The 25,290-nt window shown below is 43.8% G+C and overlaps 1 protein-coding gene across 10 annotated transcripts in view; it reads right to left on the reverse strand.

Moving 5' to 3' along the window:
- LOC138612774 (neuronal cell adhesion molecule-like) overlaps window positions 1-25,290 on the reverse strand; it is an 87,159-nt gene that overhangs the window by 46,298 nt on the left and 15,571 nt on the right. For 9 of the 10 annotated variants that reach the window (XM_069686210.1, XM_069686207.1, XM_069686212.1 and 6 more), the window contains exon 2: window positions 1,301-1,385. The gene's annotated coding sequence lies outside the window, so the exon portion shown is untranslated. Of the gene's footprint in view, window positions 1-1,300; window positions 1,386-8,405; window positions 8,525-25,290 lie in introns of those variants that run through there. The other variant, XM_069686204.1, reaches the window with a different exon arrangement.

A 25,290-nucleotide genomic window follows, 5' to 3' on the forward strand; every position in this document is an offset into this window, starting at 1 on the left:
AAACCGCATATTCAGTCCGCAGCTCCTAAGTGTGGCACTCTATGAGTCGGCCATTGAAAACTGTGGACTCAGCCTCTGTGGCCTGCAGCACACCTACACAACAACTGACTGCCACAGAGAGACGATGAGAGGTACACCAAAAAAAAAACAGATTCACAGACAAATAAAAGGGTGAAATAGGCACATAAACGGATAAACCGAGTGAGAGTGAGAGCTCCCGTCGCCGAAAATAAAACAAGCGTAGCGCCAACAGCGGAGGCGGATGAGCTCAGAGCCGTCAGAGTCCCTTAACTCTCCACTCAGCTGTGCGTGAAGCCTCTCTCTCTCTCTCTCTCTCTCTGTGCCCGGCTCGGCGTGCTGCGAGGCCGAGGTGGGATCCTTCCTTCACACTCAACTGAGCGGTGGACACACATCGCACCGTGTCACCTCCTCTCGCTGAGCATTAGATCAACTCCCCGCTGAATCACAGACACACTTTGAGCACCGCCGCAAGAGGGAGGAGCCAAAGGTTACTGAGGGCCACTTACAAAAAAAAAAATAACACCCTGAGAGTCAGTGCTCGGGGCTCTAATGCACAGCGAGACCTCGCGCTAAAGGGAGCTACTTTAGCTCTTAATTGTGCAGCTACCATTAGGGAACTTTTATACCACTGTGCGCTCCATTACGACACATTATGAGTCAATAAGAGAGAAGCTACCGGCACAATTTAGGCTCTAAGTGCTATTTTGTGATTTCCGAGTGTCGACGGCCACTGTCACAGCGGTGGGCGAGCATAAGAGAGCGTGTTACCTAGACAATCATACGCCTCAAACGGACAGTTGGACACTGGAAACACAGTGTCGTTTTTTGTATTCCCTGCCAAACCTCGCTGCCAAAATGGGTGCCGACACTCTGCCAGTGGACGAACGCCAATCAAGCAAGCGGTGACCTTTGCCTTACAGCGAGGATAAAGGAGCAGGCATCACAACAGAGACAGAAAAGAGGAAGAGTGGAAGCGGTGGAAAGGCCGGGTAGTCGTCTAGGGACTGAGGAGCTCCACAGAGGGTGTTATTATTTACACGTTCACACACTGGCAGTATCATAGATGAAGATATTCGGGCTGAAGACACTTGCCAGGCATGGCAAACAGGCTGACATTTGTGTGTGTTCACATCCCTCTGGGAGGGGAAATGCCTTTGAGGAGAACAAGAACGTTTGATTCCGAGAGGCGGGAAGTTCACGCTGTTTTGGAAAATGATGTTGTCGGTGAACGGGGGGGAAAAATGGATTTGAAAGTTTGACAGAAATGTTTCCAACTCACCAGCGAAATCAGAGTCCCCTCTCTCCTCCTCCCTGGCTGGTTGTCTGCTTCTTCTTCTTCTTCTTCTTCTGGGTTTTCTTTAAATCTGGTTTGACAAAAATAGAAGAAAATAACAGATTTTAGTCTTTTACTTTAGATTTTTCTGCTCCCGCTTTGTGGGAACAACTTTCAACCCAACAGAAAGGAGAAATAAAATCTTCTTGATATGGTTTCTATGGAGGAAGTTGTGCACAGCTACAGTACGCATGTCTCCCTACATATCTGACTTCACAATAGGCCGGCTCCTCCATGTTTGGTTTTCTTATAATCTGCTAAAATCCCTTTCATATTGCAAATCTCCTGCTCTGTCACCGTCACGCCACAGATTACACACACCAGGATGTTCCTCCAGGAAATCTCTCCTTCTCATCAAACACTTGCTCCTGTGAAAGAAGCGATTTCTATAAATGCAGACTCATCCGCGAGTGCGTCGACTCTCTTTGGAAACGCACTCAGAACACTGTGACGAGTTTTGGTGGTGAAAGGAGAGTAAACATGGAGGCTGTGTAAACCAGAGTGTGAGCACGGATTTTCAGAAGTATGACTGTGTAATCCAAAGCGATAGACAGAAAAGCCTGTGGCTGAGAGCTGGAGGAGAGACACATCTCCTCCCCGAGTCTCTCCTCTTGTCTTGTTTCAGCTCCCTGATCTCGTCGTCTTTCTTCTCTATACTTCTCCTTTCCCTTCCTCTCCTTCTACTCTCATCTCCTAGCTTTCTTTTCCCTCTTACCTTGCTCATCCTCTTTCTTCTCATCTGTTCAAATCGGTCTTTTTGCTCCTCCCCCCCCTCCTGTGGTATCTCCTGATTTCAACCCACCATAACAAATCCACTTTTCTTCTTCTATCTCAGGATTTCCTGACCCTTAGAGGTCAAGGCCTCTTGACCTCCTGCTTCTTATGTAGTTACATGATAATCAAACAGTTGTAGGAGATTTATAAGACTGATATACAGAAGTATGTGTTGTTGTTTTTTTCTATCCATCACCCTTTTTCCTGAAAAACTTAAAAACCCCCTCCAGTGGAAATCCAGTGTTTAACCTTGTAAACATCTCCATGTGGTGTTCTTCATGTGCTACAAGACATATCAGGGACAACATCAGCAGTCATCTCCATGGCTGGGCCTGTCTGCTTTTAAACTGCAGTGTACCAAGGACAGGCTGAACAACACTTTTTCAGATTGGCAGGTTTGAGACGTCACAAACCTAAGGAGCCAATCCCGTTAATGGACGGGGTGACGCTATGCAGATCATTATGTGTAACCTATGGCAACCACTTCAGCAATGCGCGAGCCAGCTGTAACCGTCATCGCCATTTTGCAAACTCACTACTGCCTACTAATGTTAACGTTACTACTACTAATGACTACATTTCAAGCTCACTAAGTTTTAACAAGTCGCCACTAAACGATGGCAGAGACGTGTTTTGTTTTCGCGACGGAGGGGGCGTTTGGAAATGTGCATAGTGGCCGGGGACTATGCAGATTTGGGAGAAGGAGGAGATGCCTTGGAAGATTTTTACAAGGTAATTAAACGAGTAAAACATATCAGACACATTTTATTATATTAAGCAGAGCATTTTACATGTCTTAAAACATGACTGGAGCTGGTCTTAAAGAGTGTTATGACAGCTTGTATGTGAAGATGAGAGTTTGGCATCCAAACGTGAGCCTGAGGGGCGTAAAACAGTCAGAGATACCTCGTCCTAACCTCGCCTGTCCTTTGCTTCCATCTCTCTTCTTTTTTCTGCCCTTTCTGTCATCCTTTGCCTTCCTCTTCCTGCTTAATCCCCTCCTCCTTTCTCCTCTGTTCTCCTCTTCCACCCCTGAACTCAGGAAAGGACACCGTGTCGAGTTGCGTAACACGCGGACAGCCTTGGGGGATTTCTAGGATTGATATCGAGATGCGCGTCTTAAAATATCTTCAGTACAGTTGAATTTTTTTTTTTTGGATGAATTACTCAATCCATTTCTCCTAACCCGAGCCCAAATGCCAGAAAGACTATGATGTCCTGTTGTGATCTCTCCTTTTCTCTGATCTCCCCCTCTGCTGTCTCATTCTGTCACGTCTGTATTCTTTTCTCCCCAGTCTCAGTGTGTTTCAGCCTTCAGGTCAGGACAGGGAGTATGAGAGATGATACACACGTGTGTCGACATATTTCCAATAAAAGTAGATACATCTCTCTACAAGCCATGTTTTTTAAATCACAAATACATCTCACATGATCGGACATATCACGGGTGGACAAATCCTGTCCATGAAAATGAGGTCACCAGCCTGAACGTCCTGTCCCCTTTTTTCTCGTCTAATCTCCTTCTTACATTATACCTATTCTCTTTCACACCTTCCTCGTCTCTCCTTTCCTCCTTTATTTCATGCCCAATCCTCTCCTCTCCTCTCCTCAAACACTGTCACACTCAACACGGTCTCACCTACCACAATCGATGTGCAAAATGATTGAAGCAGCCGATCCAATTTACTTTCAGCAAAGGCTTATCGACTCCAGTCTGCCGCTCCAAATAAGAATGCGGAGGCCCCCATTGAGAGACGCCGCCGTTTCCACTCGGTTAAATACGAACACTGCTTTCTGCGAGGTAAATGTGAACTTTAGGTTTATATTCAATCAGTTTCACACAAATAACAGACATGGCTTCTTTGGTTGTTTACTAAAGATGGACGTTTTTTCTCGCTGTAAAAGGCTGGATTTTGCAGCATCTCGCACTGTAAGCATCTGAAAACCTACATTATTTACTTCGATTTCTTTTGTACAATTCAAGGATTTAAAAAGCTTCGGCACCATATTACTTCTTACAGAATATTGCACTGGAAAATCTGGTCTTCCACAGACCTGAACGTGAAAGGAACCTGACCCACATATTAACCACCGACACGTTATACACACACTGAATCACATTGTATTACTGCTGACACCTGTGCTGACACCACACCGCACTCACTGTATGACCCCTCAGGACCAGGCTCGTGATTCCTGCCTCACTGTGTGTTCGTTAGATAGCAGTGAAGCAGCTGATTACAGCTGTGATGCATGTATAAAACACAGTAACAGACTGACCTTTCCACATCCTGTTTGAATGAGCAGAAGGCTGATCCCATCAAAAGAAAAGTCCCCCTGTGACATCGAGCCAGGCGCCCCCCCACCTCTGGCCTCAGACGGCACAGAGTCAGGCTGGGCTCAGGCCGGCTCTGCTGCCATGGTGATAAGAAGAGGGACGGAGAACTGAGGCCGAGGATAAAAAGATGGGAGGCCGACGGAGGGTAGGGAGCAGGACTACAAAACACCTCGCGGGGTGAGGCGCGCGGTGCCCTCAGTACCTCAGGGAGCGCTCTCTCGTGCCAAATGTGCTGACTGACTAAACACACCGCTGAATCTTTCATGAATATAGACATTTAACACCAGAAATGCATGAAGGAAATCTGTGCTTAAATCAGCCTGCAACTTAAAGCTGCTGTAACCAACAACTGACCTATATGTAATATGACAGTGCTGCTCAAACAAGATACAACTTTACTCCTCAGTACTACATCCAAACCACCAAGTCTCAGACGGACAAATTTACTGGCCAGCTGGTGAACGGAGCTCAACACTTCGCAGCCACTGAGGAGTGATTAAATGTCAAAATTGAGAGCGCAATTTGCAGGAACTTTCATTAGATTGGACTGAAAACGACACCAAATGAACGCTTCTGCTGCTCCGTGTCTGCAGGATGTCTAAATAAGCAACTATTTGCCAACATGTGGCACCATTTGCCAAGCCATGTTAACTCTATAATGTGATGATATATCACAGCTTGTTACAGCTTGCCCCCAAGAGGCAAACAAGTCTAGCTCCAAAAATGTGGAATAATCTTGGATGGGTTAGCCTTTCTTTTTTTCCAGAAATACATCAGTAAAAATATCTGTGCATATCCATCAGTGTATGCATGTGTATAGATCCTGATTGAAGATTGGCACTTGGGCCTTTGCCATCAGTGTGTGAATGAGTGAATGTGAGATAGAGTGTAAAAGCGCTTTGAGTGGTCAGATGGCTAGAAAAGCACTATGTAAGTACAGTCCATTTACCATTTAGATGGGCTAATTTATCACAAAGATTAACTTAAAGTTTCGTTTCGTTCTCTTTAGCGGCACCTGTGGTGATAAACAGTAACTGCGGGAGCACACTTCCCAGATATCCAGACAGTGTCGCATGTGTGACGTCCACGGTTGGCTCCGGTTGTAACTCTTGATTTTCCTCGCTGACGGTTGCTTTCCTTTTTAGACTGTTTGCCTTCATCTGAGCGTTGAGTTTGTTTCTTTTTCTTTGGATTTTCACTTATTTTTGAAGTTGTATCTGTAGTCATCCATCTTTTCTTTGTTTGCTCAGCCATAGTAGATTACTGTTTACTTGCTGTCAGTACCCCATCCGTCCCAGCTGCGCGATCAGCGCATGCGCAGAACGGATCGGGACAGAATTGAACCTGTTTTACGACACTGCCTGATCTGTTCCACGCATGCATCGCTCGACTCGAGAGAGTTGTGTTCGTGTGCTGGCGGTTGAATTGGCGTGTAAGATTAGATTAGAGAGTTGTGTCATTGGGTTGGCTGTCAAATTAGCTAGTTTTACCAAATTAGCTAATTAGTATGTATGATAGAGAGTTCTTTTAACAATCAGTGTTAATAAAACAAGCAGTTGTGCAACTTTTCTGTGCTTTTATGTTGGCTAATAACGGCCTCGTACTGTTATTTGTATTGCAGCGTAGTGTATTTGTCTAATATTGTGTTGTTAATAAAGTTATTTAAAAAAAGAGTTGCTGCCATCAAACGTTCACTCACGAGGTACAAATTGGGCAGGAATAAGTATGAGCATGCGCAGAATGGATCGGACAGCCGGGATGGATGGGGATACTTGCAACACTTGCAGAGAGCGGAAAAGCAGCTGCTTAGCTCCGCCTACCCTCTCTGGCAGACCAACCACTGCTGGGTGATGGAAAATGCGTCACTAACTGGGCACCGCTTGGGATTTTTTCCGTGAAAGTCGCCACAGACACCCAGTCTGTAATACTGCAAATGCAAAGGCTTTCATCAGTGGGCCATAGGCTCAAATCACCATTGTGTTACCTCAATTGGCGATAGATAGTGACTTAACAGACATTGAGACATCGAGATTATTACTCTAAGGTTGTTGTTTTTTTCATTCAACAACACTTAACTGTACATCTGCCTTAAAGATGAATAAACTGAAAAAAACGTGCCTATTAATACAAAGTATGTTGTCATTTGTCATGCAAAATATGACGAGTAAAGTGAGATGTCCACAGCCTGAATGAGCCTCACTGCAGATAATGCCATGTACCAAACTGTCACACAACTCTCTAATGAGGGTCTGTTGCTTTTCTCCTCCAGGCTGTGTTGTTTTGATGTGTGCGTGTTTGTGCGTGTGCGTGTCCTCAGACAGGGGAAGGCGGCTCAGCACCGGCGTCGTGGCCTGTGGGTTTAATTTTAGACTCTCTCCTAATGAGAGGCAGAGTGTGGCTGCAGACGATACGGCTCTCCCGATGAAGCATCATTACCGCCAAAGAGAGGAGAAATAATTAGAGCCGGAACACACACTCTTCCCCTGCCATGAATTTACATTAGGGGACACGACTCGCAGACGCAGAGATGTGCTCTTAAGCCATTACACGGAAGACAAGCTGAGATTCAGCAGAACAGAGATGATGTGTTGATATGCGAGAGCTGGAGAGTATCCATGAGAATGTTTATAATAAAAACTGACTGTAAGAGAAACAAGCTTGTGTGCATCTCTCACTGCAGAATGTGTGTGCTCAGATATTTTACCACACTGCAAGAAACGTCCTCACCGTACGAACATCACAGGCTACAGAGAGAAGAAGAAGAATCGAGTGTGGCTAGAATTAAATTCCTTACTTATGTAGATTCTTTATTACTGTAAAATTTGGTGTATATGACACAGTTTTAATACATTTGAAGCGGGCTGTCCTATGTACCGGTGCGACCAATATACCAGTATATACCAGACGAGGGCGCTATCTGGTTAAGGGGTGACGTCACATCTCCGCATTAGATTGTTTCCGGGTCCAAGCCGCTACAACGTCTCCTATTTACAACATGCCACAGTGCTGTTTTTAGCGAGGAAAACTTACTTGGTTGTTGCTAACGCTTCGTCAAGGACACGCACCGCCGTGATCGCCATAGCAGCCGCCACCCTCACAACAATCAATGTTACCTTAAGGCCAGCTAGCTACAGCACCGGTAGCTAGCAGGATTGCAAAGTTGACATGGCGAAAACAGATGGTAGGCTGTGATTTGTGTGTGTTTTAAATGAAAATAAATAACTTACATACACGTTGTTATTAATAAATAGCTATAGCAAACATTTTTCCCTCTGAAATACCCCCCAAAACAGACTGCGTCTTATATTCCGGTGCGACTTATATTCCGGATGTTTCGGTAATTGCTCCATTGTTTGCTGTGTCAAATGTCATAAAATAGTAAAAATATTTCATAAAAATTTCTCAAGGCCAAAGTGACATCTTCATTATCCTGTTTGTCCTAAAAACAGTCTTCAACCCCAAAATATTTCACTGAATTCCACATAAAAGCCAAATCATCACAAATCGACACACTTAAGCTCGAGGAGGTTTAAACAAGAGAAACATGTAATGGCTGGTATAAGGTTAAAAAATAGAATAAATTAATCCACTAAGCATTTAATTATTTCAGCTCAACAAGATGGAAAATAGTAAAAATCGCTATCTATCATAAGTTCTTATTAGCCGAAGATTCATTTTAAAATCGTCAAACATTAAAAAACCCTTCTTTAAATTAATGAAACAGAAATAAGAGCAGAAAATCATCGCTGTAAGAGGCTTGCATCCTTACATATTTAAAGAAGATTAAAATGACTTGATTGCAAAAATCAGCAGAAACATCTTCAAACCACTTGACCTGGACTTCCTCCTGCCGATCATCAAGAGCATCACGAGCTGTACTTTCCACACAAGTGACCATAAAGCATAAAATCCCTGCTGACAAAAAGGAGAATACATCACCTTAATCTCTGTATGTGTCAGTGAGTCCCCTCGGTGTGTGTGTGTGCGTCCGCGCTGTGAGAGCACAGCTCACTCGTCATAATCCCAGCGGCCGCGTATTCCTCGATGTGTGTGCTGTGACTGAGTGACAGCAGAGAGAGGAGAGCCGATTCCCTCACACAAAATCACCCCCCCAGCCCCTCCAACAAACACACCCACAACCCTTCCTCCTCCCTCTTCTCCTCCCTCCCCCCTCTCACAGTGGGATTAAAACAACCTTTTGTCTCTCTACAATAGGGGTTAAACATTTCCTGGTATCACATGAACAGAATCTACAAAGTTACCGGGTGGGTTTTTTTTATTGAAACAAGTTTGTACGAGAGCATTAAATAATTCAACAAGTTATTTGTTTGGTATCAGACGCAGGCTGTCAGCAGGATGAGGAGATGACAGATCCTAACATCCTGCTGCATGAGTTTTGGCAGAGCATGAAAGCTAAACTGACACTATAATTGCATGTTGAATTAAATGGCTTCCAGTGTACAGTAAAATAACTGTCAGCTGCACTGATTGTGCTCCAGTCAATGCAGCTCCTACATGTTCAATAGAGGGTGGAGGTGGACTAAAAGCAGCGTATAACACAAATGAAAGGAAGAAGCCTGAAGGCACATCCTAAGGACTTCCTTTCCCATGCAGGGAAAGTGCTCACCTACACTCAACAGATGTCCCCCGTGCAATCTAATCTAGTTGACTCAGTGAGGGGAAGCTTATTTATTGCCGACTCCTCTCCGGTATTATTGCAACCCATTTTAAAAGAATAGACGTGAGAAAGGTCCTTTGACGTCCGTTAGCTATGGTTGCAGAGGGCAACAATGGAGGGAGCTACCCCTTTGAAAGCGTCTCTATTCTGTGGGCCCGGCCCTAAATAATGCTGCTCTCACTACAAAAGCACACAAAATGTAACATAATCAGCCTCAAAGCACATTGTCTGTCAAACCCAACAATGACTCAGAGTGCTGTATCCTACAAACATGTTTTCTACCTTTAAACTGCAGTGGAGGAACGTAGAGTAGTATATCCATTCAGGTACTGTACACAAGTACACTCCTGAGGTACTTTACACGAGGACACGTTCATGCAGTGTGTGCAGGAGCGATCAGTGTGAGGGGACGTTTCATTACAGAACTAGTGCTTGAACACTTTGATGATCATACTTTTGTAGAGGGATTTTTGAATGCAGGACTTGCAAGGAAGGACTTTTGCAGTGTTGTATTGGTACTTTACTTTATTGGTATTTCTTTGAGTGCACAAGGACGCACATGCACGTGTGTGCAGTGATGCAATACTGGTCTCAGCCTGGGGTCCGGACCCCCTCTTAGGGGAGCGCCAAAGATCGCTGGGCATGTGCGAGGCTTTGTCTGCACTGAGACTGTACAGGTTAGATTTGCACATGTTGGAATTAATCACTTTGTTGTATGCGTGTGCGGGCTACAAGCAGGAGGGAACCACTGCAATACACGACTCTACAGATGGCGTCAGGGGTTTCCACTGATGTACAGGTGGCTTAATGCAGGACATTTACATGCAGTGGCGTACTTTTACACTGTACCTTGTTATTCTATACGTAGGTCCATGTTTTGTTTACCTGCTGCAAGCGAATGAGGATGCACATGCACACGGATGCAGCGACGCATGCAAGGTTGTGGTAGACGGTAGCTCCGTCTGCAGCTGCAGGGACTTGGGAACCGGAGGGTGGTTCAAGTCTACAGACCAAGCGTGGAATTGGAACTGGTAGCTGGAGAGGTGCCAGCTCCTTTCCTAGCTCCTGTCGAGGTGCCCTTGAGCAAGGCCCCGAATCCCAGACTGCAGCCCCCGCACTCTGGCATCTCTCCATTAATGCATGTCCGTAGGGTCCTGTTTGTGCATGCGTATTTCGGGCCTTTGTCTGTGCAGCATGTTTGTACTAACAGTGAGAAAATTGAACGTGCCCTGAGGGATTAATCAAGTATGTCTTCTTCTTCTTCTTTTAAAGTTTCTACCAATGGTGCTCCAGTATATTGCAATGATGTAACAAGCAAATATGTGTTGCCATCTGTCAGCAAAGACAGGGAAGAAGAAGAGTGAAGGCCAATCAACATGACTGTGTGCCAATCGGGTTTTAAGATACAGAAAAAAATAAGGCAGGAAATGGATGCAACAGTGACTGAAACAGAACTTATTTGTCTACAAGAAAACTCCACAGGACCCCTTTAACTAAAACATCCGAGTCATGTTTCTTGCAGGTTTGGGAATATCCACTTTATAAACACAAAGGCATGAGTTCTGTCTGCACCAGCGGGTCGTGAAAACAGCCTCACAACATGCTCATTGTTGCATGCTATCGTGGGTATATCATTTCCACCCACTAACCACGATGAAACCGTCAGCCTACGGAGCGTCACAGCTTCGTTGGCGGTCAGGAGACCTGAAACCTCTGACTTTGAATCCCACCTTAATTCACTAATGAGCTTCAGCGGCTCTCTGCGTAAGCATAACTCAACCCTTAAAGCTTTCTCAGCATCTCGCGTCGCCGCGCGAGCAGCCATTAATTTAAAAAATGGATCGTAAATAAAAGCATTCTTGGTGGCGGACATGTTTGAGAGAGATGATGGATAGCAGCGAGGTGTATAGATTATGGTATGAAATGAGTCAAAGGGCCATATTTCATTGAGCGAGGGGCGTGATTGACCAAGTCTAATGGGCATTATTTCTGCACACTGGCTCTGTTGAGCAGAGACACTGGGCGATCCCCGCCGGCCCATTGCGCCTTCAGCCTCACACTGAGACAGGACCGGCGCCCTCCCCGCTCTTTGTCACCGCACCAATGGAAAAACGATATTTCAATGGCAACTGCATATTTCAATGGCAACTTTTAACAGAGCAAAGTTCACGCTGCGGTCTAGACCGAGCCCTCCTAACTAGAGCCGCACGCTGTCTGCCTGTGTGTGTGCGTGCATTTGTCAATCAGTGGGTGTTCGGGGCGAGGACTCCTATTCAGAAATGTGAATGGGAGTGAAATATGATTGGCTCGCGGAGAGAATAAGGGGCTGGGTTCACAAGGCTATCGAGGCAGGGAGGGAGGGGGGGACACTTCAGAGTGAAGAGACGAGCACGGATGATTTAGTCCTCTTAACACATTTCTTCAAGTAATTTTCAACGCTTGTTTGTTTGAGTGCTCCTAACACGTTTAATGGTCACATCAGATCAATAATTGTTTAAATGTAATTCTCTATCAAGTAATAAACCGTGACAATAACCCCAATAAGACACAATGTCCTCTGGCAATTACTTCGTTTGTCCTCGTCCATGTCTGTATCAATTTTATCCTTGTTAACTCTGGCTGAACTCATTACAGCACAATAACAGCGCCGGGTCTGGTTTCAGAGGTATCGCATAGCAAGACTATCATGATAACTCGAGGTATCTGATTAAAGGAGCAGAGTGAAGGAATCATTTAAGAAAAAAAACTTTTATTGTGCAAGAAGCAGCAGTGATGATAGCGGCAGCTCCGGGGGGACAACGAGGAAAACAAAGCCACCGGGGTCTTAAGGGAATTTACATGAATTACAGCAAGAGGCCCGCGGGGACGACCGCGACCTCTCCTCAGCTTTTTTGAAACTAAACAAGACCCTGATCCCCGCCCATCAACACACAAAAACACACACACACACACTCACACACTTGGGTAGAGAATGGTGTGACTGGTTTCCATGGTGCCATGAGGCTCAGTGACAGGGCTGGAGTGTTAACATGCTCGCAGACAACAGAGAGGATGATGGAGGGAAAAAGAAAAGGACAGAGGGAGAGAGAGAGAGGCAGCGCAGTAAAAAAACAAACAAAGAAAGTGTAGAGTGGGAGAGATTTACCACACACAGGCAGCAGATCGGCCCCGAGGTTAAGGACCTGTAGTGTCTCGTATCGTATTTCTTGTTAACTGAAAGACCTTTACTGACACAATCCCAAACACACAACAGACCAACTTTAGAGAAGCTCCAGAAGCTCTGCTCTCTCCTTCTGACTGTTTACAGCCTCACTTCTGTTTCTCTGATGTGCATCAGTTCACAAAGATTTCTTTAAGTTTCTTGAAATAGTTTTGACCGTCATTCTGGGAATGCAGCAACATTGTGAAGAGGAAGTCCATCAGGGCACGAAACAACAGCAGTCAGATGGCGACAGGTTTCGTATTCAAACTCAGGTTAGCCAAACTTAACTTGGAAGAGAAAAAAATGCAAACGGTAAATGTAAAACCCAAACTTTGAGCTACTGAAAACAATATTAAAGCGATAATCTCGAAGATTTTAATGTAAATAAATGTCTGTTGAGTCAGTATCTATCGCCAGATGAGGTGACACAATGGCGATTGAGCCTAAGGCCCACTGATGGAAGCCTCTGCATTTGCAGTATTACAGACTGGCTGTCTGTGGCGACTTTCACGGTTAGTGACGCGTTTTCCATCACACAGCAGTGGTTGGTCTGCCAGAGAGGGTAGGCGGAGCTAAGCGGCTGCTTTTCCGCTCTCTGCAAGTGTTGCGAGTAAACAGTAATATACTATGGCTGAACAAACAAAGAAAAGATCGATGACTACAAATACAACTTCAACAATAAGTGAAAATCCAAAGAAAAAGAAACAAACTCGATGCTCAGATGAAGGCAAACAGTCTAAAAAGAAAAAGCGACCGTCAGCGAGGAAAATCAAGAGTTACAACCGGAGCCAACCGTGGACGTCACACATGCAGCACTGTCTGGATATCTGGGAGGCATGCTCCCCCAATTACCGTTTATCACCATTGGTGGTAAGAGAGAACGAAACTGAAATCTTCAAGATTACAACTTTAAGATTACGTGTTAAGATTTATAACAACTTCTATTCCAGTTTTGTAGCTTGAACAGTGTTTTGATTAGAAAGGAGTCGTTTTATTTTGACTAACCAATCAGGAGCAAGGGACATATTTGTCTTGTCATTTGTAGTTGATGAATAAGCTGAGTAAGTGGTTGCTAGGAACAGTTAGCTTAACAATCTTCACAAATGTGTAAAGTTGAGAGTTGTTGTTTCTCTTCTCCTCACCTTGTGCAGCTGTCCAACTCATTATTTTCATGTCTGTAGCTTGGTAATATGCTCTGATGGTCAGCTGTTCCCCCAACACCGAACTGAATCATCAACACATCTGACGTGTTGGAGACGATTCAGACATGTGATTCTCATTAGCATTGATAGCCTCGTACTTACAGAACTTGTTGCTGAGATCTTGAGACATCATTGATTAAAATCAGGCCTACTCTGCAACAAACCCAAAGGTCATTCACTCTTAATGTTGCATTTTTCATGATTGAACTGTAGTTATGTAAGCGTGTTTGCACAACAACAGCAAGTGAAGTAAATGAAAAGAATAGATCTGTAAACTGCAGTTGATGTTGACAATGAGGATTCATTTTCCCCTGTGTTTGGCTAACCTGGGGATACGTTAACAACTTATCTGACCATCTAAACCCTCTGTTTGTTACCCCCTTGTACCTTTTAGCAGCAATGCTGCTGTGTTACCACATCTCAATAATTACTTTGGCATCGATAGTTTTCCTTTTAGGTTTACCAATCTCACTCAATGGACATAATACACTTTGCGGCACAGAATTAAAAAGCAAACACACTCGTCAAGAAGAGGAATGTATTTGTTATCTGCGCTGTGCTTTTCCCAGAGGTCTCTTCATGTTTGTTTGCATCGCCTGTTGCTTTCTTGTTTGTTATGTTGCACAGCCTCCCCGCACACTGCAGGATTATTACTGATACTTCCACTGAGCTCGTTTTGAGTTCTTAATGTAACAAATCTGTTAGCTTCTTTACAACCTGTCTGATCATCTGACCGTCAGCAGCAGTGTTTCTCTGTTCCTGATTTCAACAACAGCAGACAGAATTTGTTTTAAATAGGATTCCACTTTAAGGATATTCATCACAATGTCTGCCCTGAAACTGAAACAGGAACCCCTCCTTCCTTTGCTATTGTTAGCCCACCATGTTCGAGCCAACGACTTTGAGTGACTTGCCAACAATAGCCATAGAGTATATTGCAATATGGCAACCATTCATGTGTTAATGAAGCAGGAGAGGAAGCGTTACAGCCCGGTTTGATACAGTGTGTGTATGAGGCTTTCCTCCAACTGCAGAGAGCACCAGCTGAGGACATGAGGCGAGGTGGAAGACGTCCAAGAGTTTTTCTGCAGCAAAGAGAGAGTAAAGCCCACCGCAGGAGCAGGTCTCCTCCTCTATATGCTCCATACTGTCACCAATAAGAAGATCATCCTCGGTCCAGTGAGCACTCAGCATCCGCGGGAGTCCATAAACACACACACACACACACACACACACGGACGCACACTCTCTCTCAGTATGTACATGTGTGCTGATCCCCGCATCCATATGTGTCTACAGAAGGTGCAGGCATGTGTGCACCTCCTCTGCTCCCCCACCAGGACCAATTTCCATCCGCCGTCTGTGTAAGAGTGTGCGATCGATGCAGCACGGGGCGCATCATGCAGGCTGTTCATTACAGTTGGAAACGCTGCGGCCATAAGCACAAACAACCTGCCCCTCTGACGCATTAAACACCGGCCATGTCCGGAAGAAGGGACGGCAGTTTCATTTAACACAGAACTTCAGTCATTAACCGGTAACTGAAAAAGCAGCTACAGGAAAAAGCAACACATTTTGAGTCTTCTTCCTGACTGTCACTGCGGATTTACATTTAATGAGTTTTCATTAGCGAACCATAACAACAGCTGAGGAGGCCTGGTGCCTTCAGAAGCCATCTTTGAAGTGCATGTTTGTGGCAGCAGGAGGGGAATTAGATTCCTCTTCTTCCCTCCTTCTTCCTCTCTCCTTCATCCTCACCCACGCTGTGTGTCCAGCTCTCACACCACCTGTCTCCTTAGCACAACCTGAGCCTCCCAAGACAGTCTGAACACGTACAGTATCCACACGAACACAGTCGAACGGGAGTAACACAACAGAGTTGTCAGATACTGAGAACAAAACAACACTAAGAGTCAACAACTATAAAAGCAGCTATGTGGGCGCTTCACACAAGGATGTTAAGTGTTAAATGTCAGCATGCTAACACTGTCACAATCGTATTTATAGCATGTTTTGTTTAGCAGGCATTATCTTTAAAGGGGTCACATCTTCTGAATGGATATTCTCATATTGTGCATGGGTTTTTGAAAACTGCATTATTCCGTGTTTTTCCAGAATGATTTTTAAAAAGGTCGCCTCTGAAATGGGCCGTTCAGAACAGCTGCAGGTTTCTATGTAGAACCTTGCTTTCGCTGAAATCGACCAATCGTCATTCACCGTCATTCACCTCAGGCTGCCTTCTCGCACTAGCTTGTAGTCAAGTCGTTGTCAAGATTTCAACTCGCCATTCCGATACCTCCTGGCGATTCTGGCTCGCATATATAAGGCCGAATAACCGAACCTAGAGCAGCCATGTTTTCTACAACTTTGGAGTGACAGTGCAGCGTGGCCGCTCCCCCACGTGGAATCGCACACATGGGGGAGGGGCTACACGGTCACTCCAAATACTGTCAGCCAATCGTGGCTAAGGTCTGACCTTTGAATGGCAAAACGGCTTGTTCGTTTCAGGAAGAAATAATTAGATTAAAATATGTATACAATTTTTGAAACAAACTTTACCAGCATGATTCAAAATCACAGAATAATAAAAAATGTATTGCATAGCTAAAATATGTCACCTTTAACATTTAAGTTAAGTGTGTTAGCAGATGTTGGTGTGAAATTATAGCTGATGACGGCACTAGATAGATGAAAAGTCGAGGGATCATCAAAGCGATGAAGGTTAATGCTAAAAGGAACATTTCACTTAAAACCATAAATGTCAACCTCCTGTAGCACTTGACAAAAGCTGATGGATCTTCAAAGACGGAAGGATTCATTCTCTTGAAACTACAAATGTCTGTGTAAAATGCTATAACAATCCATTACATAGCTGTTGCGATATTTCAGTCCAGATCAAAGAGACAGACCAACGTACAGCAGTATAGAAACTGAGCTCCTAAGCATGACTATCAATAGATAAGAAAGAAAATGCCCTTGGCCTCGGGAATCCATCGGTATTCCAACCTGCAGTGAACTGAACAAGCAGAGAAAGATAATAAAGACTTCTCTTTGAACAGGCCGAATAAAAGCCTCACCTCAAACCCACAAGTACATGCCCATGCAGAGATAAAACAGATGGCAGGGCAACACCTGCATCACTGCAAATGCTTCATGTTTAGCTCTTTCTCTGGCAACATTATGGGCTTTATAGTGCCTCCAAAAACAGACAATGTGATCGTCTGCCTCCTGCTCTGATGTGAAATCCATATTGTGCTCAATGAGTCGACATAAAATAAAAAGCAATGGCTGAGTGAAAAGAACAACTTCTGCTCACCCCTTACATTACAGACACTATTGACTGTTATTCTTATGAAAATAAATAACATTAATCGCAGCAAAGCAGTCTGCAGACAGCTGGCGGGGTGGGAGTGTCAGTGACGTGGCGTTATGTCGAGGTGTGCTGAGCCAGAGAATGAGAAGAGGGAGGCAGCGCTGAAGGGTTTAATCAGTCCGTCTACAGCAGACTGATTTGTGCACACACACACACACACACACACACACACACACACACACAATGTTGCTGCAGGTGCTGAGATAAAAATGCAGAGGGAGGGAGGAGGGGAGATGTGAAATATAGGAGAGAGAGAAGGTACGCCAAAGGCAGGAACAAATGAGAGGAGCAGAAGTGAAGGCCGGTGAAGGTGTTGGCTAGTTAGCTGCTATGTGTGTGTGGACTGAACATGTGTGTTTGAGGAAAGGGAGGTGAGTGTGTACAATCCTGCAACACGAGTCTGCAAATGTTTGTGTTTGTACATCCGCAAGTGTGAGGTTGTGTGTCTGTTTGGCCTATGAGTAAATCACTGAAACATGAGTCCCCTGTGTGACTGTGTGTGTGTGTGTGTGTGTGTGTGTGTGTGTGTGTGTGTGTACTCTAAGCTCTCAAATAGCATCAGAGTGACCGGACAAATAAAGGCTGGAATAGAAAACACTGAAGGGAGCGAGCTGTGCAATGGTTCAAAAGATAAATTCAGCATTCACATAGTGGACTCATGTCACACTATAAATCACTTCTGTTTCTCTGAGTCTTCTTCAAGGACACAATACGGTTTTAATTCCCACGTCTGTACAATTTCTTCTTCTTCTTTTTGTCCTCTGTCAAGACTGTTCCAAACGTTTCAGCTTATGTTTTTCCTTACGACAGCTTCTTTCTTGACATTCTGTGTCATTAAATATGGAGCTGTACTCAGGTAATGATTAGCCTAGCTTGATTGTGATGAGACTAGCTTGCCATAAAAAATGTTAGCAGCTAGCATGACTTACTAAATTGAAAAATACATCTACCACCACCTCTGAAGCTCACTTCTATGCACATTAAATCTTGTTTGGTTAATCTGCACACAAACAGAGATGTAAAGCATTTTTGAGATGACAGCATCTCATGTCAGAAAGCTAAATACGAAGCAACTGCTATTAGCCAGCTAACCTGGCTAAGCATCAAGACTGGAAACAAGATGAAACATCCTGCCTGGTTCTCTCCATATGTAACACATTTCCTCGACCTCTTTAGCCTACTAATTAACACTTTTCACCTTACTTGTTTAATTTATGCATAAAATTAAGTGTCAGTGTTAGGCTAGCCATTTCCAGTCTTTATGCTAGGCTATGTTAGCCCACCTCTGGTGATAGGGTTCTAACTCTCTTCAAAAAAGCGATGTGTAACTTTACTGTCAATGAAACTAAAACATTTCCTTTGTGTTTTCAATATTAAAAACTTATCAGGAAAGGTAACGATTATGCTGTTTGAGCCATTACAGGGCTTCTATTGTTAATTATCTGTACAGGAAGTTTAGTTTTATTTACGGCACTTTTGCGGACATAAAATACAAGAAAAGTAGAAGAGATTGGGATTGACTGGCTTATATATGACATGACATTTCATTGGCATTTCATATATGTCTGTTGTAGGTAGCTATAGAAATGTACATTAATGTAAATTTAACAGGAAAACTGGAAACCAAGAGGTATCTTACTAAAATATATAAATAAAAGTGGAGAAATCAGAATTACTTTTAGAGCGCATGCGCCGACCGCACGCGCAGCCTGTTACAGTTGCTCCTGTTTGTTTTCCTTGTTTGTAAAAAAAACTCTTATGTAAATTACTTTTTCTTATTTTATTGTATATATAATGCACATATTTGACATTATTCTTACTTCTATTAGATCAAATATTTCTCTATGCTTCTCTGTGTCAGAGCAACTGTAACACACAAATTTCTCCCCAGGGATTAATAAAGTATTTCTGATTCTGATTACAGGTCTGTCTTTAATATAAATATATGATACAAGCTTGACCAGTGACCACTGTAAATCATAACTTTGGCCTCCTCTGTTGTTTGACCCCACAGATGAGGGTCTTTGCAGATGCTGGTGTTTCTAACAGCCCTCCATCCCTCTCAAGGCTCTCTGTCCCTCCCTTTGCCTCTTTTCTCCAACTCTCTTCTCCTTCCACCTCGCTCTCCCCTCCCCGCTATCTTCCCAGACTCCCTGCTCTCTGGTGCAGGTGACAGCGCAGGGACAATGGGATGATATCACTGGTCGGCTCCTAGCAGCTTGTCTGCATGCTGCACAATAACAGACTCCTGCAGCTCGAGTGTGGCACATTGTGGAGTTTGTAAAAGAGAGAGAGAGGGAGAGGGAGAGGGAGAGGGTGAGTGAAGGAGGGAGACAGAGGTAGAGAAAGAAAAACAAAATGTGCTGCTCAACTGAGACTGAAGGGAGGTGGAGGAAAGACTGTTTTCCATGTAGCATCAGTGTGTGTGTGTGTGAGTGTGTGTGTGTTGGTCATGTTTATATGTAGAGTACACTGAGCCCTTAGCCTGTATGCCTATAGCTAAATCTGTGTGGGCAGGATTGCAGACTGTGCTGCCTTTTAATTACAGCACTGCTCCTTCCTCCTCTCTGACAATGTCTGCTACACAATACAAAAACACACACACACACACACACAGCAAACAGAACACGGCGCACCTGCCACAAGGCAGATTGGATTTACACTGCATCAATAATTCAGACACACATATATCCCCAAACACGCACCGACGCACACAAAAACACACAATCGACACAGGTTGTGTTTGAGTAACCGATAGCGTTTTGAGGAGGCCGCGGTCACAAACTGCAGCAGACGCAGAGAACAAATGTGGTTGGAGGCTAACTCATGTCCCACTGACTGATCCTGCATCTTTACAGCACACATTACCATAACTATTAAACCGATTATGAGCTGTGTAAACACACTATTTTGGGGAGAATCGAGCTTTACTATTTTTAGAAACACCTGAATAAAAACATCCCTGGGCTTCCAATTCTCCGGATCCATCATAACATTTCATCTGAGTCGGGCTGAGTACCAGAAACACTGCTGGAGAAAGGCTTTCATCTCCTCCTCTGTGTTGTACATTAGGCAGAATTACAGCTGCCAGTGTTTTTAGCAGCTGAGTGCAGGATGCAAATGGGCTTCTGTTGTTGTTGGAGTAGTCTGTTGTTTTTCCAAAACGAGCCAGTACCTTATTGCATCTCGACTGTGAGCTTAGAGAAGGTGTCCAGGTGTCCTTACTGAAGCATCTGTCCTGCATTCAGCAGTTTCACAGTCACTCTAATCATTAATTACCTGTCGTTTTTTAGACATATGTTGGATAAGCTGTTATTACAAGCAGGTCCTCTTTTGTTAATAAAACCTGCATTTTCAAATCTAGTCGTTGGTTTTAGATTATTTAGCTGATCTAAAGTTGGTGGGAATTTCCCCTTGGGGATCAATAAAGGATTATCTTATTTTAAATATAACTTTGGTTTGTTTATAAGCAAAGTCTAAAGTCAGGTGAATTAAGTCTGAGAGGTTGGCAGCTATGGCTCAGAGGTAGAGTCGGTCGCCCTCCAACAAAAGGTGAGCGATTCCCCAGCTCCTCCTGTCTATTTGTCAAAGTATCCTGGGGCAAGATACTGAACCCCAAGTTGCTCCCGAAGCCACAGCAATCGGGTGTGAATGTGAGTGAATAATAAGTTCATCAATCACCTCGCATGGCACTCGATCAGTGCATGAATGTGTGTGTGAAAGGGTGAATGCTAACATATCGTGGAAAGCGCCTTGTCACTTTATCCTGGACCGTTATCACCATCGCCTTCCAACTGACTTTCAAGGAAGCACCCTGCACTGACACTGTATTTATTCACACAAGCTGCATTTATGTACTATTTTGACTGTTATCCTTCCACCATTTTAACATACATATTACTACTGTACATACAATACTTATCCTGATACAGGTTTATACTTACAGTGGCACAGGAGCTGCTGCAGTGACAATGCATATTTTACATTCTGTATTTGTATCCATAACAATATTAATATTCATAGTCGTATGCAGCGCACCTCGCAGTCTTGTTTGTTTTAAGCATGTTGCTTTTTTGTTTATTGTTTTGTTATGTGCACTGTTTTCTTAACACCCGGTCCCTGAGAAACTACATTTTGTTCAGCTGTTTCCCTTGTATGTGGATGAATGATATTAAAGTGGACTTGACTTGAGTGGTCAGAAGACTAGAAATACTAGCAATATAAGAGCAGTTTATCTACAGGTAATCAGGAATAAAACTGTGTTTTCCTCGCTAACATTTATTCCCCATTTTTAAGAATGTTACATGAAATTAAAGTGATAATCTTGAATATTTTAAGGAGTTAAGCATTATCTATCGAATGAGGTAAAACCTGTGGCCCACTGACGAAAGCCTTTGCATTTGCAGTATTATGGACTGGGTGTGGGTGGTGACAATCGTGGCACCCAGTTAGTGACGCGTTTTCCATCAGCCAGCAGTGGTTGGTCTGCCAGAGAGGGTAGGCGGAACTAAGCGGCTGCTTTTCCGGTCTCTGCAAGTGTTGCGAGTAAACAGTAATCTACTATGGCTGAACAAACAAGGAAAAGATCGATGACTACAGATACAACTTCAAAAATAAGTGAAAATCCAAAGAAAAAGAAACAAATTGGACGCTCAGATGAAGGCAAACAGTCTAAAAAGGAAAGCGACCGTCAGCGAGGAAAATCAAGAGTTACAACCGGAGTCAACCGTGGACGTCACACACGCGACACTGTCTGGATATCTGGGAAGTGTGCTCCCGCAATTACCACTTATCGCCATAGGTGCCGCTAAAGAGAACTGAGATCTTCAAGATTACAACTTTAAGTAGATCTATCTAAGTTATATTTTTGATGTACAGCAATGTATTGGACCAAATATAAAGCATGACTCAGGAATAAAACTATAAATAATAAACTATACTAAAAGAAAACTTGACATGAGATTCCATGTGTAGAATAAATCACAGTGATATGATTCAAGCTGAAAATACAACATCCCTGAACACCCTCGAATGGCCGCTGATTTCCAGGGACCACTTAATGGATGCTCTCAATGTGTTCAACCAACTTTGGTGTTTACAGTGGAAAAGCTCATGTATTGATCAAACAGCCCATTAGCTAGCACTTTGAACCGGCTCTTTATTGGAAACACTTAAAGTCGATTCCTCTAAAATGTTCGGAGAAAATGGATCCTCATGCACAACAGGCGTCAGGATAATGCACTCACAGTAGACACTTGCTTCCATTAGGCTGAGGACTGTTGTGAAAATGATCAGCAGTGCAAACATAAACAACGGTTGACCTTGGAGGGTGCAATCTAATCTATTCTTACACAGATAATGTGGCACTGTGGAGGGAAGTTGGAGTATTTTCTTGAGTCTGGTAATGTATTCGCTTGGATGTCAAGCACAGGAGGGGGCAGGAATTTTGAGGAGTGCGTAACAATTGGGCTTTTCTCTCCTCAAATCTGCATAATTATTGAGGTTAATTCAACTCGGAGCCTGTGTGCCATTGTCTTTGAATGTGGCTGCCGCTGCTTAAATGAATAAATTAGCAACAAAACGAAGCTGACAGACAGAAGCTGTGCCTGAATGCACCATGTCAGAGAAACTGGCTCCAATGATAAGAAGAAGCTGCAAGAAAAAGGCTTCACTTGATTTGCTGGAGACAACAGCCTTGTCATTTTTACAGGCGTTCAGGCCTGAGTTTTCTCACTGATACGATTTGTCTTGTATCTGTGCTACAAGCTCAGTTATTCCGAACCTAGAGAGATTTCACACCGACTCCACTGATTGTGTGTCGGTCTCTGTGGTCTGTGTTCCCTCTGCCGCGGTCTCGATAAGCAAAACTAACATCGCTGCAGTTGTCACAAGACACCTTGTACTCTTCAGGGAAATGATGTGACAAAATGGGACAGATGCTCACTGCTGAACTAACTGAGATGACGGCGCAGACAGTGGGATAATAAAAAGTGATGAAATGTTTGCGGGTGAATGGAGCACTTTTTTTTTCAATTAAGAAATGGCTTAAGGGGATTCTTTGTGAGCTGAATGCATTGACAGCTTGGTTAAAATGTTTTTCCCTCTTACTTATCGCCACCAGATGTCTTTTATGGAGAGATTGGACTGAAAAATAGCAAATATGTTTACAAGAAAGTGCTCTGAGAGATGCTGTGTAGAATATAGCCTGTACTGGGATGGAGTCTATCCGTGTTTGAGTGTCTTTCTGCTCTAAAATTGAAACTGCTTTAAGGCAAAGAATCACAAATGACTGATTAGTAGTCATATTACACCGATAAATCTTGTCAGAAAGTCAGTGGAAAATAATTAACATGACTGAGTTGCATGTTTTGCAACAGAACACAAGCTAACAGCTCTGTGATGATATACGCAGCACTGCTTTCAGCTATAAATACTGAAGCCAGTACGCCAACGTGAAAGCAATCCACAGCCGTAAGTCGCTAATGCTTAGCAGCTGTATTAGTTACCATATTCACCATCTTAGTTTAAATGGTAAGATGTTAAATGGACTGCACTTATATAGGGCTTTTCTAGTCTAGCAACCACTCAAAGCTGCTTTTACACTACATGTCACATTCACCCATTCACTAATAGCAGAGGCTGCTACGTAAAGTGCTCAACTGTCAATCAGTTATCACATTCACACACCGTTGGCTATGCCACCAGGAGCAATCTGGGGTTCAGTGTCTTGCCCAAGGACATTTCGACATGTAGACTGAGCGAGCCGGGGATCGAAAGACGATCGACTCTACCACTGAGCCACAGTGTGTTAGTATCAGTTTTCAGGTGTTTGGACATAAAGTAACAGAGAAATGTAATTTAAACTTCACAATGGACTAAAAGAAATGTTGAACTATCACTTAAGTCATTACAGTTTACCCCAAAGGGACTATGAATATCTGCACCATATTTTAAGGCACTTATTCAACATACAAGTCTTATAATGGAGCTGGAGGAAGAGTCCTCATCCTCAGGGGACCATGAATGTCTGTACAAACCTCTCAGCAATCAATCCAACAGTTGCAGTTCAGACTGAGAAGGCCTTCCTGTAGCTTCAGGAGGAGGTCTGAGTGCTGCCCGTCTCCAGCAGATCCTTCAAGGGTCTGAAATCAAGTGTGAGGTTGGGAAGAGTCTGTCTGTCCGATATTATTACTGATTATTTGACCTTAAACCAAGTAATAGAGAAAATGAATTTTTAACCTCACAATGGACTAAAAGAAATGTCCTATGTCAGAGGATCATCCACCTCATCATCAGGGGACCATGAATGTCTGAACAAACCTCTGAAGCAATCAATCCAACAGTTTCAATTCAGACTGCGAGTGCACAGCTTGGCTCTAACTGGAGCAAAGTTCAGCTGCACATTTACTTAATTGCAGTGCAACAACACAAGCAGAAACCATATCATACAATTGGTTTATAAATCAACAGTTACTTCTATATTTCCTATAGTGACTTCCTTCTTCTCAAGTGGGACTGGAGTTGACTTAATGTACTTAAACGTGTCCCTGTCTGGGCTTTTATGTGTGTGCTGTTATTCTTCCAGCTCTTGACATGATAGATGTGTGTCCTTGACTTGACTGATGACCAGTTGGGGACTGGCGACCTCGGAGAGCTCTTGTCAGGGTGGGTAATCCCTCTGAGTGGTTCTGGGGGGCCAATGGGACCTTGGCTTCAGGAGGCGGTCTGAGTGCTGCCCGTCTCCAGCAGGTCCTTCAAGGGTCTGAAATCAAGTCTGGGGTGAGGACGAGTCTGTCTGGAAGGATGACCTGACCAACTGAGTGTCCGGCCTTCCAAGGTCCCTCTCTGCCTGAGTGCTCAATTAGTGACTAAGAGCCTCGTAGACAGACTACCGGTAAGTCCAACTGCAGTGCTGATTCAACACTGTTTTAGTGTTTCTTTTATAAAGCCAGGCAAGAAACCCTGAGGACAGACAACTCGAAGCAACGGGAGCCTCTTCAACTTACCGACAACAAACAGCGAGACAATAAAGACAGGTACTAGTCACACAAAAGAAGCTAATTATTTAACTGCAGGGCCTTTGTAGTCGAGCTGTTTTCACTTCACTTCTTAGTTCCCGTCTTGTTGACTTTAAGAGAAAGAGGTCTTAAAAGATCGGCGTCCTCATCCAGAGTACACCTGCCACAGCTGCACCGAGCTGCAGCAGGACTCGGGTTAAGGGTCGCTGGCATGAGAAAACCACAAAAATATTATCATAGCATTAAATCAGTCTCTTTATAGGTGGACAAATGCTTAATAGCAAGTTTCCTGCCTATTTATCTGTTTTTGTGTAACTGCTGACAAGCTCATTCCATGTCACAGTAATCTCT

Source organism: Semicossyphus pulcher, unplaced genomic scaffold (assembly GCF_022749685.1).
Source record: "Semicossyphus pulcher isolate SPU_LCO1_2020_fin unplaced genomic scaffold, fSemPul1.0.p SCAF_8, whole genome shotgun sequence".
Taxonomy (NCBI): Eukaryota; Metazoa; Chordata; class Actinopteri; order Labriformes; family Labridae; genus Semicossyphus; species Semicossyphus pulcher.